This window comes from Vombatus ursinus, unplaced genomic scaffold (assembly GCF_900497805.2).
Source record: "Vombatus ursinus unplaced genomic scaffold, bare-nosed wombat genome assembly UNPS02014770.1, whole genome shotgun sequence".
Taxonomy (NCBI): domain Eukaryota; kingdom Metazoa; phylum Chordata; class Mammalia; order Diprotodontia; family Vombatidae; genus Vombatus; species Vombatus ursinus.
In genome coordinates this window covers 18,395,634-18,412,991 of record NW_020954548.1, presented here as the reverse complement: position 1 = coordinate 18,412,991, position 17,358 = coordinate 18,395,634, and the positions used below count along the sequence as shown (strand labels likewise).

The 17,358-nt window shown below is 35.3% G+C and overlaps 1 pseudogene; it reads left to right on the top strand.

Annotated features, from left to right (window-relative positions):
* The first annotated feature begins 14,191 nt into the window (after positions 1–14,191).
* On the top strand, positions 14,192–14,594 carry LOC114043590 (annotated as a pseudogene).
* Positions 14,595–17,358: the final 2,764 nt, after the last annotated feature.

The following is a 17,358-nucleotide window of genomic DNA, read 5'->3' as shown; positions in this document are numbered from 1 at the left end:
CTTCCTGATGTCATGGTCCTCGTCTAGAATGAAGGACAAACAACAACCTGTGAGTAGTCTGAGCTGCCTCACTGGGGACCCAATTGGCCAGTTCCAGTTGGGTAATGCAGCTCCTTCCTTCCTCCTTTCCTTCCTTTTCCTTTAAACCAAATGTCATTGAGTGATTAAAATCTCTTCCCAGAACTCCTGCTTTCTCCCCACAAGGACTGATAAATGTTTTTGATGTGTGTATGTATATATATATATATGTGTATATATATATATATATGTATATATGTATATATATATATATATATGTAGAATACTTTATGGGGAAAGTGCCTGTAAGGTGGCATTTTGGTCTAGCTAAAGAAAAAAATAACAACAATAAGCACATAAAAATCTCATATTCTCAACATATTTTAGTTAATTGGATTTTATGGAGAAGGGGAATGACATGGTCAGAACTAAATGCTAGGAAAATAACTTTGGTTGCTGTGTGGAATAAAGATGTTACAGAAGAGATACTTGAATCAGAGAGAGAATTTAAAAGGTTAATGTGACATAATAAGTAAGAGTTGAAGAGGGTCTGAACTAGGGAAGTTGCTATATGAATAGAGAGAATGCAGTGGCAGTGAGAGATATTGTGGAAATAGAAATATCAAAATTTGGTAAATGATAGGAAATGTGGGGTGAGAAAGATTAAGGAATTGAGTATGACACCAAGGTTGTAATTCTGGGTAATTTTAAGGATGTTATTGCCTTTGATAGTAATAGCAAAGTTCAGAATACTGGGGGGAGGTTTTTGGAGAAAGATAAGTTCTGGTTGAGATACATTGAGTTTGAGATGTTTGTGGAAAATCCAGTTTGAAATGTCCAATAAGCAATTGGTTATGAGGAACTGAGAGAAAAAGTGAGACTAAGGGTAGAAGTAGGGATAAGATAACTGAATCAATGGGAGCTGATGCGATCACCAAGTATAATTGTGCAATGAGAGAATAGAGGAAGTTCCAAAATAGAATTTGGGGAGTAGTCAAAATTTGGGAAGTGATATGGACAATGAAACAGCAGTGGAGATTAAGGAGAGGAGGTCAGAGTAGGAGAATCAAGAGAATATAGCATCATGAGAACCTATAGAAAAGACAATATGCAGATGAAGACAGTGGTTAACAATGTCAAAGACTAAAGAAAGGATGAGAAGTGAAGATTGAAAAAACAATAGCTTTGACAATTAAGAGATCATTTGATAAACTTTAAGAAAAAAGTTTCAGGCAAATGATATAGTTGGAAACCAGATTATGATGGGTAAAGAAATGAAAGGAAAAAATAAAGGAAGTTAAAGCAGCTATGTAGGCACAGGATAAAAGCTTGATGGAGATGTTTGGTTAAGTGAAGCTTTCACTACCTCCCAACCCCCAGCATAGTAGAGTTTTATCTGTTAATCATAGGTGTCACTGAGGGAGACAGTAGACAGGAGAGACTGAAGGTTTCAGATAGAGAAGGGATGGTTGTGGGGCCAATCTGCTATATTTTTATTGGAAGCAGATCGGATCAACATAGATGTAGATGCATTGGTCTTAACTGAGAAAAGTGTGACCTCTTCTGTAGAGACTGAAGTAAAGAGGGAAATAATAAGGGATATGCCAAGCCATAAATGAATTGAGACAGAAAAATAAAAATTGGGTCAGATGGTTTATAAGTGAATTCTATCAAATATTTAAAGAGCACTTAATACCTATGATACAAAAAATATTTTCAATAATTGAAAAAGGAAGCACTCTGCCAAGCTCTTTTAGTGTGACAACTACAGACCTCATATCCAAACATGAAAAACAGAAAGTTGAAATCTCAGTAAAGAAAAAAAAAACAATAAAAACCATGAAGATTCTGGAGATGACATCATGAGATATATTTCCTCCCTCATGGCAGAAATATGGGAGAAAATACTAGGACAGACTGCTGTATATTGTCAGATGTGTTTTATATATCAGTGATAGTTTACTTTTTCTTCATTACATCGATGGTTAAAACTGAAGGTCTTTTTTTGGGCAAGGGGATTGTATAACATCTTGTTACTTCACAATATAGATGAAAGGTTTATTAAGAGATTTCACTTCCTCTCTGTGATCAAGAGTCTGGATTGTTCTACCTTTAGGTGCTTTGAAAGAAATCCGGGGTCTGAAAAGACAGCAATGTTAGGGAGATGAACAGGGGAAGAGAGTCTGTAGTAAAGAACCCTTTATTCAGATGCATTGGCCAATTAGCTTGGCCACCTTCACCTGGGATATTTTATCTTTAATGGAGCTAAAGTACCTTGCTGAAAGTAGCCCACCAGGCCTGCCTCATTCCAGACAGAGCAGACAAACTTATTGAGCTAATTTAGTTTCAACCCAGCACTAAATCCTACCAAACTCTCCAGATGGGTCTGGAAGCATCAGCAGCATCCTTTTGCTCATCAGGGGCCTTAAAAGTCTTCTAAGACTCCTGTATAAAATGCCCATAGAATTCAAGTAACAAATTTCCTCCAGCACTTAGAAAATTAAAGGTCATTTCACCCAGCCTTTAATAGTAATAACTGATATTAATATCGTCCATTAAGGTTGGTAAAATGCTTTACATATACTATCTCATTTGAGCCTTATAATAACCCTGTGAGCTAAGTAGTACAGGTTTTGCTATCTGTTTTTATGGATGAGGAAACTAAGGCTTAGGGAATTTAAGTATTTAGCACCTCTGATCAGGCAGATGGTCATTGTTAAAGGTGGGGTTTGAAAGCAGGTTTCCATGACTTCAAGCTCAGTTTTCTTTCCTCTGTGTTCTGCTATGCTATAAGAACTCTACAAGTCTTCTTCTAGTTGGAGGCACAACTTGGCCACAAAACCCACTACTGGCATTTTGCCTTTTACTCTCATAACTGTTCATTTGACATTGCAACATTTCCTAAACAGGAGCCGTAGTCATTCAGAAGATCTTGAGTTAATCATTCCCACAGGAAAAAGACAAACAACAACAACAACAACAACAGCAAACAACAGCAACAAGTTTCAGAAAGAATGCCAGTTTTCCAGACTGGCATATGCAGTAGGATAGACAATCACAGAATATTGACAGTCACATATACAAAACTATTATCCTAACGTAAACCTCTATGAGTTCCGAAGGAAAAAAAGAAGAGATTGATGAAGAAACTACAGAATGTGAAAAATGTTTTTTTTTTAAACAAATAGATTGAATGTTAAACAGGGAAAACAAAAGGAACTGAGAAAAAGTGACTACAAACATGAAGGATAAAAGTGATGAGTTTATTGTGGCAGGAAAACTGATTGTTTCAATTCTTATAGGTATTCTACCCAGTTTTTCTCACAATGATGGCATTCATTTTATTAAGAGCCTGTTGCATACAAAAAGCATAATAACCCTTGAAAGGCTTTAGAATATACCTTTTGTTGTTGCTCAGTTGCTTCAGTTGTATATGATTCTTTGTGACTATTTGGGGATTTCTTGGCAAAGATATTGGAGTGGTTTGACCATTCTCCAGCTCATTTTACAGGTGAGGAAACTGAGGCAAACAATGTTAAGTGACTTGCCCAGAGTCACACAGCTAAAAACGCCAGATCTGAAATCCATAAGATAAAGTTTTTTGTTTTTTGTTTTTTTTCCTGATTCCAGGTCTGTCTCTCTATCCATTGTACCGCGTCCAATTTATGCAACAGTTGAATTCTAAAAGTCACCTGCAAGTCACTGGTTTAGAACTCAGAATGTATTTTTCATGGAAAAAGATGTGATGTAGTAGGCCAGGTGAACACTGGGATCTTTTCAGTCTCTGGAATTCTATGATTCTCAGACCATTGCATTCCCAAACCAGTTTATAAAATTGTATTTGATACATAATATAGCTCAAGTAGTATGAATAATAGGCCTGAGTCCTCTTATGTTGATCAAATTTGAACCTCATATACCTTTAAGGCCTGGATCCTGAGTAGCCTCTTAACTTTGACCCATTCTGACCTCAATGAAGTAACATGGTAGAGTTGAGAAAAGCCTTCGGTGTTAAGAGGATCTGAATCTAGAGACAGAGGGCATCATTGGTAGATTTGCATTCTAGTGGTGGGGGTGGGAGTAGGGAGGCACTGAGAGCAGTAATTCGGCTTTGTTGTTCAGTTATTTTTCAGTTGTGTCTGATACTTTATGACCTTATTTGGAGTTTTCTAGGCAAAGAAACTGGAGTGATTTGCCATTTCTGTCTCCAGATCAATTTACAGATGAGGAAACTAAGACAAACAGGATTAAGTGACTTGTCCATGGTCACATAGCTAGGAAGTGTCTGAGGCTAGTTTTTAACTCAGGAAGATGAGTCTTTCTGATTCTAGGCCTGGCACTCTATCCACTAAGCCATCTAGCTATTATCTGGGATATCCATCTGTAAATGTCTATAAAGCAATTCTTTCTTGTATTATTAGATGCAAGGTGACATTGCCATTTTATCTGCAACCACAGTCTTGAATATGCTTTCCTGAAAGCGAAGGGGCAGAAATAGCTTGAAAGTGAAGTTGTTAATATTTATGGTTGACTTAGGAACAACTGGACACATGTTAAATAAGTATAATTTCACACTGAAGTGAGTGTCCCCAAGAACTGTCACAATACAACTTGACTGTTCTTTACTCATTTAAACCAGATTAAAAAGGTCAACGATCTAATTAGAAAGTGTTGGATAAAGCATCTCCCCAAATCTTTAATACTTCAGTGACAAGAATGAATCCTGTCAGGTTCACGGAGGTGAGTCTCAACTGTGATAGCTAATTGGCATCACCAGTGCCATATCGGCACAAAACAAATGAAGTGCTCTTTGTACAAAGAATTTTCTTAACTCTGGATCTCCTGAGCTCTGTGACTGCTATTTCAAGTACAGATCCAAAGACTTTTTTTAACAGTGATTTATTTTGGTTTTGAGAGGAACAGTAGTGTATTTGATAGAGACTAGGCCTCAAAATCAGAGTGATCTGAGTTCTAGTTCCACCTCTGACACATAGTGACTGTGTAACCCTGGGCAAGTTATTTAATCTTCACTATCCTCAACCTTTCTAAGACTTTAGATTGAAGGGCACTTGCTAAAATCCATTGGTAAAGAGATTTGGTCAATAATCATTTATTAAGGACTTTACTATGTGCCAGGCACTGAGTGCTAGGGAGGGAGCCATTTAGTCAGGGTTTCCTTCCAACAATAAAATCACAAGTCCATATCAGAGTAAAAAAAAAAAAAGATAAAAATCTTATTCTCAAAAGCATATATAAATGTTACTCTTTTAAAGCCAGCCAATAAAATGCAGATATATCATAGAACTCTAATTCTTCCCATTTGTGTCCCCATTTTGCTGGAGATATAATTGGTGTCTGTATGAGGAGTTGAGGAAAAATTAGGCATGCTTCAGAAAGGCAGCTTCAAGTTTCTACAAGATTCTGAGTGGAGAGCTATACTGTGCCCATAGGGAACATCATGAGGACCTCAAAAAGAGGGGAAAAGAACTTCCAGGATCTGTATTAGTCCCTTCCCTCCTTTTGCCACATTCTCTTACACCAATCTCACTTTCCCCTAAATGTAAATGTAAAAGGGCATACTCCCAATATGGGGTCGGAGGGATGTTTTGAACCAACTGTTTTTACTATAGTACTTCAGTAAATAATCATTCTTAAAAGTAATTTAAATCTGGCTAGAAAATTGATAGCAATTGATAATTAAAGGCAGACAGGGGAGCACATAGGGATACTTGAGCCTTAACATTAGAATATAATCCTCCAAATTGTCAGTGTCCTTTAGAATTCTGAATGGAGAAGTAGCAGTTGATCTCTGGGGATCTGACTTGCCAGTGTGAGTAAGGTTTGAAAGAGTAAGCCCAACACATTTGTGAAGTCTTATATTCTTCACAAGTTGATTTAATCATTTCCCTTGGTTCAAAAGTCAATTTTTCAACTCCTTCCAACCAAAATGCTCCAATACGAATTATATTCATATTAATCATTTCTTAGACCCAGTAATAGAATTCCTAGGTAAAGGGTATGAAATGTTTACTAACTTTTCCCACTTAATTTCCTGAGTCCAGTTCTACTAATTGTCCTTCCTTAAATTTGTTTATCTGGAGGTGCTCCTTAGATTCTCTGGTTTTCAGATTTATTTGGAGATATTCTGATTTAATACAAGACAGTACTCAAATGTCTTGGCAATAATATATAAATAAATAATCAACTAAACAAACAAACATATAAATAAATACTTGCATGTCTAAAGCACTTTAAGGTATACACAGCTTGGCTCCCAATAATCCTGGGAGAATAAGTATTTCAAGTCTTTTTATCACTATTTTATAGAAAAGGAAACAGAAACTCAGAGAGGTTAAATCATTTGTCTATAGCCACATCATGAGCAGGTTTGGGAGATGGAATTTAAAACTAGGTATGTTGACTCCAAATTTGCTTTTGTTTCATTTTCTACTAGTATATTACCTTTATGATATAATAATTAGACAAAATAATTGTTTTCTTCAGTTCTGGATCATTCACTTATTTTTTAAAATAATTATTAGAACAATAATTTTGTTAGTGTGGTTATTCCTTCTACTGATGCTAATTTCAACACTTTCCTGAACATGGTACATGACCTTTGAAAGTTGCTATGCTTGAAAAAATCATTATGGGGATTCAAAATAGTAATGGGAATCTCCCAACTTTGATAGATTGGACTTCATGCATAGATACACCGTCTATTAGTGAACCTTGTACTCAAAGACTTCTCAGGTTGGAAGAATTTGCCAGAGATTGTGCTTTGCTGGCAAAGCCTGTAGGATCTCAAGGTTAACCTTGACTCCATGATAAATCATCAAAAGAAGATGAGGGTAAAGGTTAAGCTTCTGAGTTCTTTGAATTGTTTTTTTCTACTTATAAACAGCTACATCTTCACATGATGGAGTTATAGGAAAAGAGTTACTGAGGAAAATATTGAATTAGTGAAATACAGTTAAATCAATAGTGTTTTAAGATAATATAATGATATACTGATTTGTTATTTAAATATATTATTTCCTATTGATATCCTATATTAAAATACCTTAAATTGAATATTTTTTAATTTAAGAGGGCACAAAGCTATGCAAATTAAAAATTCTATGTAATTATAATAAATATTTTTCATTAACATCTAGGGACATAAATTACATTTTGAATAAAAGACCCTTACTATGAAAACCTATGAAAAATTTCCCATAAATGAGAAAGTTTAACAGATTAAGATCTCCTACTGTTCGTAATTGGGATAGTATAAATGTTCAGGATGAATATGTTATCAGGTTGCTAGTAGAGCAATTGTCTACATATAAAAATAAAAGCGATGTTAATGGTTAGATTATAACTACACCCCTAGTATGGCTTTTCTTGCATAAGAAAGAGTCTAAATATTTTGTTATTCACAATACTTAAATATACCTCTTCACTTATAAATATGGGTATAATAATAGCTAATAATACTAGTGATAATAATAATAATAGGTAGCATTTATATGCTGTGTACTGTAAGGGCTTTGTAAATATTATCTTACTTAATCCTCATAACAGCCTTGGTACTTTTATGATTCCTATTTTACCATCGTAGAAATTAGGCAAACATAACTTAAATAAATTATCCAATATTACAAAACTAGTAAAACATATGAGGCAGGATTTGAACTCAGCTTTTCTTGACTCCAAGTCCCAAACTGTACCTATCTACATAAGTGCCTAATTAAAAGGGTGAAAATTGCAATACATTTATGCATGCCAATTCTATATCACTCTTTTCCTTGTCTTCCTAACTAGGAAGATTCCTCATTTTCTATGTATATCTTGAAGATACCAGTAGGGGTACAAAAGCTGTTTGTCCATCAGTTATCCCTTAATACACTTAATCAGTTCATTGTTTTGGCTGTGATGCTTTACTCTTGTTTACCTGCTGGTTTCCATCATGTATCTCTTCATTGCTCTCTGAATTCTAATCATTTTTAACTTTTGGGAGGTATTAGGCTTCCATGATATATTGATATTTAAAAGTGAACTTCCATTTCAGAGAGAAAATTTTGGTAAATAAAAGAAAGATGGACAGCTCTAATTGTTTACAAGTGTTGTCATTAGTCATTAGTGGTTTCTACTTCCCCTCTTCTCCCTCAAATAGATCCTAAATCTGCCTAAATCTAGCTTCTGCCTAGCACACCTGCTTATACTCTATTGGTTAAAGTCAAATAATTCTAATCTCTCTTCCACAGCACAAACCTAGGAACACCTAAAGAAAGATGTCATGTTTACTTTAAGTCATCCTTTCTCCAGGCTAGACCTCACCCAGTTACTTCAATAAATCCTCAAATTCAGTCAGTCAATAAACATTTGTTACACATCTACTATGCACCAGGCACTGTCCTAAGTACTGGGCATACAAAAAGAGAATCATGGTCTCTAGTCGCCTCATCACACTGATCGCTCTCTGCACCATTTTCCAACTTAATTATCTTCTAATGCTGTCTTCTCCTACTACACTCCTCCAGTCATGAACTAAATGGATTAAGTCAAAAATGTTCAGATCATATAAGAGTATAATGGGACTATTACTTCCTTCATTTTGGACACTTTACCTTTCATAATATAGCCTCAGTGAAGGATAGCTTTTTTGGCTGTTGTAGCAAATAATTGACTGATACTGAATTTACAATCACAATAATTATTAGACATGTTTTATAGGAACTATTGTCTAGCCATACCTGTCTTATTCTGTCTTTATGAAACTAATTTTTTAGACATAGCATAGGAATGACTATCTTTACACATTCATACTAAATTTGACCTTTGTTCTTGTTGGTTCCAGACATTCAATGATCAACAGCATTTGAACCAACTTATTTATCTAGCATATTCTCTCCATATTTCCCTTCAAGCATTCTACATTCAAGCCTAATTGGACTGTTCTCTAGCTCCCCATACTTACCTTTGCTCTCTCATGTTAAAGCCATTGCTTATACTATCTTCCATGCTTGACTTATTAGAATCCCATCCCACATCCAATCTATATTCATTGAAGTCTCTCGGTTATTTCAAAGACCAATCTAATTACTGTCTCTTCCACAATAGCTTTCCTGGCATTCCGGTCACCCAATCAATTATTTCTCCCTCCTCAAATTTCCTGCAACAGTTAGCCTCATTCTCTGTTGCCCCATCAATTTCTAATTTATTTAATAATTATTCATTCATATACATACATGTATGTATCTATGTATGTATATATGTATGTAAGTATCTTCTATCCCTACTCTTCACTTAGAATAAGGCTGTTAACTGCTGAAAAGCATGCATTACCATTTCATTTTTGTATCCCCAAACACAAACAGATTGACTAATAATTCCATGACAAATTATAGATGCTGGTAACCCGATAGACCAAATGGGAAGTGGGGTAAGTTTTTGACCTGTATACTACATGGAATTTTGGCATATAGTGTTCCATATATTCCAGAAGATGTTAGCTGGTTGGTCAGTAAAGCTAAATTCATCTTACTTTCATTTTATATCTCATTCCCATATCTTGGAAAATTCTAAAACCTGTGCAACAGAAATCGGAAAAAACAGAAGCGAGGGACTCAAATTATTCTTTGAATAATATTCACTCATTCAAAGAGAATATATCAAGTTCTTAATTATCTATGCTCATGAAATTAAATGATAACAGAGCTTATACAAAAGTCATAAATAAACACTAAGAAATTTATATTTATTATGTAATTCATTTTTTTGGCTAACTAGGATTATGTGTCTCTAATTTTCTGGGAATTCATAATACCTTAAAGAAAATAATGAAGTCATATGTGTTTTAAGGTCTAGATCATGTATCTATGGAAAACTGTCATTTTCTACATAATTCTATCCTTTTCAAAGTTTTCCTGCTCCTTTTGTTTTCTCCTTTTAGATACGTGGCCTTATTTTTAAGACTGATGCAAGGTATAAGTATGCTACTGGAAGAAATGAAGTATTTTGAATATAAAATATTTTACATCTATATAAAACTCAGTTCTATAGAAGGAGAAAGAAGTTGATCTAATAGTTCATTTGTATTGTCCCTGAGCTCTCAGTATCTGGTGTAAGCACTAATTATATAAATATAGTACAAACACAGTGTTCATTTCTAGTTATGAAATGACATAGCAATTTTGTCCAATAGCTCAGTCCAGTAAAAAAAATCACATAATAAATTAAACCATAGGAAAGGAAAAATAAATCAAATGATTATAAATATTCTTATCATGATAAAAAAATTTATTTTTGATGAAAGGAAAATGACAAAAAAGAACTGGCAATTTCAAGTCAAAATAGGAATTTAGTATTTGGGGTATCTTCAGGCCAGTTAAATCAATGATAACAGATTTTTATTTTCACCATCATACTATTCATAGTCAGCTATGTAAATGAAGTAATATATTTAAAGGATTCTGCAAAACTTAAAGTGTTATATTGAGTTATCATTAATATTATTATAATCCTTATCACAAGAAAAATTACTTATGTCAGTTCCCAGAAGTCCTATAACCTAGTGGATAAGACTTTAGCTATTACCTGAAGAGAGTTTAATGGAAGATAAGGATAAGTGATTAACAAAAAATCCAAAATGTATCAATCGATAAGTTTTTATTGATTACAAACAGTGTATTAAGCACAGAGGATGATAATTATTTAGCACCTACTATTTACCAGGCACTGTGTTAAAAGCTTTACAGTTGTCACCCTATTTGAACCTTGCAATAGTTCTGGGATGGTGCTATTATTACCCCCATTTTGCAGATGAGAAAACTCAGGCAAACAGAGGTTAAATGAGTTGCTGAGGATCCATAAGTGTCTAAGGTTAAATTCTAGCTCAGGTGGCACTCTATCCACTGTGTCATTTACCTACCTCTGAATGAAGATGAAGCAAAAACTATCCTTGTCTTAAAGGGGCTTAGATTCTAATGGGGGTTAAAACATGTATATAGGGATATACATTTTGGAAAAATGGAAGATAATCTTAGGTGAGAAAGCTCTAGCAGTTGGTGAAAGCTAGAAAGGCCTTGTACAGAAGGTAGTATTTTAGTTGAAACTGGAAAGAAACCAGGGGATCTAGTAGGCAGAGGTGAGAAGGGAGACCATTTCAGATATGGTGAATAATTATTTCAAAGGCAAAGAGATAGGACATGAAGTACTATGTACAAAGAACAAATATATCAGTATGCCTTAACTGTAGAGTACCTAGCAGGAAGTAATACATGTGAAGACTAGAAAAATTGGAAAGAGTCAGTCTGTGAAGAGCTTCAAATGCCAAGAGAAGGGGTTCATATTTTGGTCCTGGACATAAATGAGAGTCACTGGAGATTACTGAGTAAAAGAATGATATGGTAATAACTAAACTTTAGGAAGCTAAGTGGCACAACAGATGGAATGCTGGCCCTGGAGCCAGCAAAACTCCTCTTCCTGTGTTCAAATCCAGCCTCACTTTCATTAATTAATTAATTTGCTAACACTTTCCAGCTATGTGACCCTGGACAAGTCATTTAACCTGATTTGCTTCAATTCTTCATCTGTAAAATGATCTGGAGAAGGAAATGTCAAACTACTCCAGTATCCTTGCCAAGAAAACCCCAAATGGGGTCACAAAGAGTCAGACACAACTGAAAAATGACTCAACAACAACAGACTTTAGGAAAATAACTTTGCTATCTGTACTTAGGATGAATTGGAGTGGGGAGACCAGTTGTAAGTCTACTGTAATAGTCAAGGTAAGAGCATAAGAGGGCCTGAAATAGAATAGAGGCTGGATGAGTATAGAAAAGTGATATATTCAAAAGATGTTATAGAGGTAGAAACAATTGGAAAAATATTTAATATGTGGGGTGAGTGAGAGAATGCAGTCAGGATGATAGAAAGGTTGTGATCCTGAAAGACTGGTGCAATGGGTATATGGTGGTGCCCTTTACGGTAATAAGAAAGTTTAGAATATGGGGTGGTTGTGGATGAATTATTTTTATACATGTTGGGGTGACTAAGTACATATGATTTGAAACGTGCACTAGTGTACTGATGATGTGGGACCAGAGCTAAGGAAAAAGAGGAAGGAAAGGAAGAAGCAAACAAGTAAGGAAGAAAATAAGCATTCTGTACCCACTTCATTATGTACTTATTTCAGGTACTGTGCCAAGAAGTTTATAAATATTATCTAATTTTACCCTCACAACTACCCTAGGAGATGGATATTATCCTCATTCAATGGTCAGGAAACTGAGACAGAGTTTAAGTGACTTTCCCAATTTCGCAAAATTATTGTGTCTGAGGCCAAATTTTAAGCTTAGTCTTCCTGACCCTAGGTCCAGCACTCTATCCCTTATGCTACCTAGCTGAATAGAGATGGAAATTTTACCAATGGGATATGAGAACATTACCAAGTAAGACAGCAGAAAGATAAAAGAAGAGGGCCCACGTTAGCACTTTAGGGTACACCCAAATTTAATGAGTATAATATGAAGGTAGATCCCTCAAAAGACATTGACAAGGAGTGGTCAGACAGGTAGCAAGAGACTTAAAAGAGAATAGTATCATAGAAACCCCAAAAGAGTGAATTTATAAGAGATGATAAACAGCTACACATTCTGCAGAGAAATCAAGAAGGGTAAGAATAGAGAAAGGGTCACTAGATTGGACAATTTGGTGATTGCTGATAATAGTCATCTCAGTTGAAAGAAGAAGTTGGAAGTCAGATTTCAGAAAATTTAGATGAGAGTGTGAAGAGAAGAGGATACATTGTGTGCAGTTGGATTTTTCAAAGAATTTAGCAGTGTAGAAGAAGTGGGATAGCTATCAGGTATGGTAGAAACTAGTGAGTTTATTTTTTTTAAGTGGGGAGGTGAAATGGTCAAGTTTGTAAGCAGTAGGGAAGGAAATGACCGGTAGAGAAACATTAACAATTAAAGAGGGAGTGAGCATGATAGCAATAGTAACATTCTGGAGAAGATAGAAGGAGATGAGATCAAGGAATTTTCAAGAAGAAAATAGAAAATGAAGGAGGTTTGCTGTGGGGAGAAAGGGAATGGCCTCAACTTTTTTCAGTTTCCACTTCAGATCTTAGAAAGAGGGGGTACCATTTCAAGTTTCTAGAAAAAAATTAGTTATTAAGTACTTACTATGTGCCAGCCACTATGCTAAGCCCTGTGGATATGTATAGACAGTCAAGCCAATCCCAACTCCCAAGGAAATCATATTCTAAGAGAGGAGACAAGTATCTAAGAGATTTCATTTGCAGGTTAGATGGAAAGGGCCTGTGATACGTAGGGTTCATTGGCAAAAAAAATTTGTAATATTTTTTGAGAAATTATTTCCCACAGATAAAACTAAATTTGTTTCTGACATTAAGCCATTTTACAATGCAAAGGATTTGATGGCAAAAATATTGTTTTCCACATCTTCAGTAGTTGTTGCTGCTAACGTAAAAAGATTATACCACCTGCAGTGGTAATTGGTATGTTACTTCCTCTGGATGAACCTGTGGATTGGAATAGGTATTCTGGTGACTGAGATAAGAGATTTGATTAGGGAGGAATAGAATGATTTCCCTGCTGAAAAGAGGGCTCCATTGATATCAGATGATAGGACCCAGTCAGCATGGTTTCACAATTTCCTCTAGCTGCAATAGCTTTAAAAGTTGATTCAAATATCATTTTTGAAATCATATAAAATAAGAAATAATATTTCAAACCTCTGATTTGAGCCAATAACATATAAAAATTAGTATTACCTGAAACAATTTCCTGTAAAACCTTTAATTTGTTGTTCAGTCATTTCAATTGTATCTGATTCTTCATGAATCCATTTTTTTTTTTTTGCAAAAGTACTGGAGTGATTTGCTATTTCCTTTTTCAACTGATTTTGCAGATGAGAAAACTAAGGGGAAAAAGGTTAAGTGACTTGCCCAGGGTCACACAGCTAATAAGTGTCCAAAGGCAGATTTGAACTCAGATCCTCCTCATTCCAGGGCTGTTGCTCTTTCCTCTGCACCACCTAGCTGCCCAATTTTTTTTAGTAAGATTCAAAGTAATTATTGATGCCTTATCAAAGCAAAGCAAAATAAATATGTGAATTATCAAGAAAAAATATCAGTGCCCTCCCTTCACCCTCTGGAGCCAACATGGGTCTCATTCAGACCAAGACTATGAAGAAGGCAATGTGAGTAATCATTGAAAAGTACTACACCTGTCTGGGCAATGAGTTCTGCACCAACAAGGGTGTGTATGCACGGAGATCGCAATCATTCCCCAGCAAGAAGCTCTGCAACAAGATTGTGGAATAAATTACTCATTTGATGAAGCAGACCCAGAATAAGAAGTATCTCCATCAAACTGCAGGACAAAGAAAGAGAAAGGAGGGATAACTATCTCCCTGAGGTCTCTGCTTTGGATCAGGAAATCATTGAAGTGGACCCTGATACCAAAGAAATGTTGAAACTCCTGGACTTTGGCAGTTTGTCCAACCTGCAAATTGCTCAGCCTACATTTGGTATGAACTTCAAAACACTAAGAGGAGTTGTTTAATATTTACTTTTACATTCTTTCCAATAAATTTGGGAATCGCCACTCCCCCCCCCAAAAAAGTCAGTGCCCACTATAGAATGCGTAATGAAAAGCAAGGAGGAATGTATACAGTATGTGAGATATATATACATATACATATATATATATACATATGTAGAGAGACAGTGCATGTGTGTATATATATATAGAGAGAGAGTGTATATGTGTATATATACTTATATATACACATATACAGAAATAAATATGTGGGAATATGAGCATATTTGTATATATGTTTATATATGTATATGGTGGCATTAGTATATAAATGCATATAAATGGCATTAGCCATTTAGCTCAGCATGGGTAGATATAAAACATGTTTTCTTCAGGGCTTATAAACAAACATGTAAAAGAATTTTTAAAAATCTATTGAGTATATGAAAAAAAAAGCATAACCAGGGGGAGCTTCTGGATTGTGTGACTAGCAAGATGGAAGACTAAACATTTTTTCCTGATGCTAACAACTTTTCAACCTTCTTTAAAATAGAAATTTTGTGCATGAGGTAAAGCAATTTTGATTGTCTCAATTTACAGGACTTAAACTTTTTTTACTTGGGACCCCTTAAACACTTTTTAAGCTGTGGGTCATGACCCCCCATAGTTTAAGAATTGCTTGGTTTAGGACACCAAGAAGACTGACAAGATAAAACTCCAATGAAATAAGAGCAGAGAAGGCTAATTTTGAACCCTTAAAACATTCACATAATTTCCCTTTGCTTAATTGGCACAATGATTTTACTGGGCTGCCTAAGACTACTCATGGGCTTGCAACTGAACTCAACTCTATTCTTCTACCTCCTCACAGTGATGCAGAAACTCAAAAGGCAGAATTTTCTCTGGAAAGAAGAGCAGGGTGGCAGTATTTGATGCTGCTGTAATGGAGATCAACCAAGAAAATGGGGAAGAACGGGCAAGGAGGCAGGACTCTAGCTTGGGTGACTTTAGGGCCCTCCTTATAGCCTGAGGGAAAGAGTAGAATATCCAGCTGGGCCTAGTTCTGTCTCACTAGAAATTACTTGGGGCAAAGACTGAGGCCAGTGAAACAAATTATCCATCGTGGGAGGAAACTGAATCAGTCCTTTTTGGACCTTTGGACTTTTGAGGTTCAGCATCCCAACCTCCCCACCTCAATCAAAGAGGAAAAAGTAAGGAAGTAAGTATCAGGGGAATGAAAAGGAAAAAGATTGAAAATTATTAAAAATTTCAGGAGAAAGAAAACTCAAAGACTTTGACCACGTGTGGATAGAACAACAGGGAAGATATCGTAACAAAAGGGGATATGACCTCCAGATCAGCTAAATGAGTCTAATCATCTATGAATAAATATTACAGGACAAAAAAAAATAAATCAACACCTGATGAGGCAGAGAACTATGTGAATTCCCAAGGAAACATGGAATCATAATACAATTTTCCCAAATGACTTAAAAGAAAAATAAGAATTATAAAGTTGAATTCATGGCCTACACAGGCAGAATACAAAAACTTGAATCCCAGTTTTCGTGGCAGGATGTGTAGACTGCTTAAGGATTAGAAGTTTCTCAGAAGAACACAAAAAGCTCCCACATCTTAAAACCACAATGCAAAAAATGATGCAAGAAAATGGCCCAGAACTTTAGAACACAGAAAATAAAGTGCCAATGGAACAAATTCATGGATTGCCTGAGGGGGAAAACAAACAAACAAACAAACAGCAACAACAACAACACCAAACCAACCAAAGAAACAAAGAAAATCTCTATGCTTCTAATTCCAAGGCATATATTGGTAAAGTTTAACAATTTCAGTGACAAAAACAAATTCTGCAAATGACAAGGAGATAGACCTTCAAATATAAAGAAAAGGAAATTAAAAAAAAATGACTATTCTGTACCTACCAGTAAAACATAGAATGCATAGTATAATTTGTTCTAAAGAACAAAGGAGTTCAACATGAAACGCTATGTGACATGCTTTGCAAACGTAAGCCTAACTATTAATGAAAAAAGACGGCTGCTTAATAAAAGTTACATTTGAAGCATTCCTAGAAAGAAAATCAGACCTGAACAAATTGCTTGCTTTTCAAACACCACAGACAACAGAAATACAAGGAGGGTAAAAAAATAAAGCCACCATGGACAACAATAAAATAAAACCAGAAAGATCATTAAGAGATTTCTTTCTAAAAGTATACAAGGCAACAATCATGAGTATGGAAGGCAAACAGTAATCATATTGGAGAAACAGCACTGAAAAATCATGGACTGAACTTCACAACCCCTACTTAACAGTGAATAAATGTGTCCATGGGACTAACTTACAGAATAAAAGGAAACATGAAAGAAAAGAAAGGAAAAATGTAGAGGGCACTACGGTTATCCCTTCCATATCACAGGAATTAGGAGCATGGCTCCCCTGCAATCTGGAAAATCCATGTAAAATGTTTTGGCTTTCCATTTGTACCAGAGAAGAAGTCTGAATTATTATGGTATTAAAAGATAAAATATGTTGATATTATACAACACCATACATATATTTTATGCATTTTTGAGTTTCTAAACTTTTTCTGTGTTGTCTGCTGGCCTCCATGTGTCATCTTCAGCTTCTGCAAAACTCCCAAAAAATTTCCATCTAATTTGTTATGTTGACTTGTGATATATCAAAACCACAACGGAGAAAGTCACTATGTGGAAGGGATAAGTAACTGTATTTGATTTGGCCTAAAATTGAAAGTACAAATACT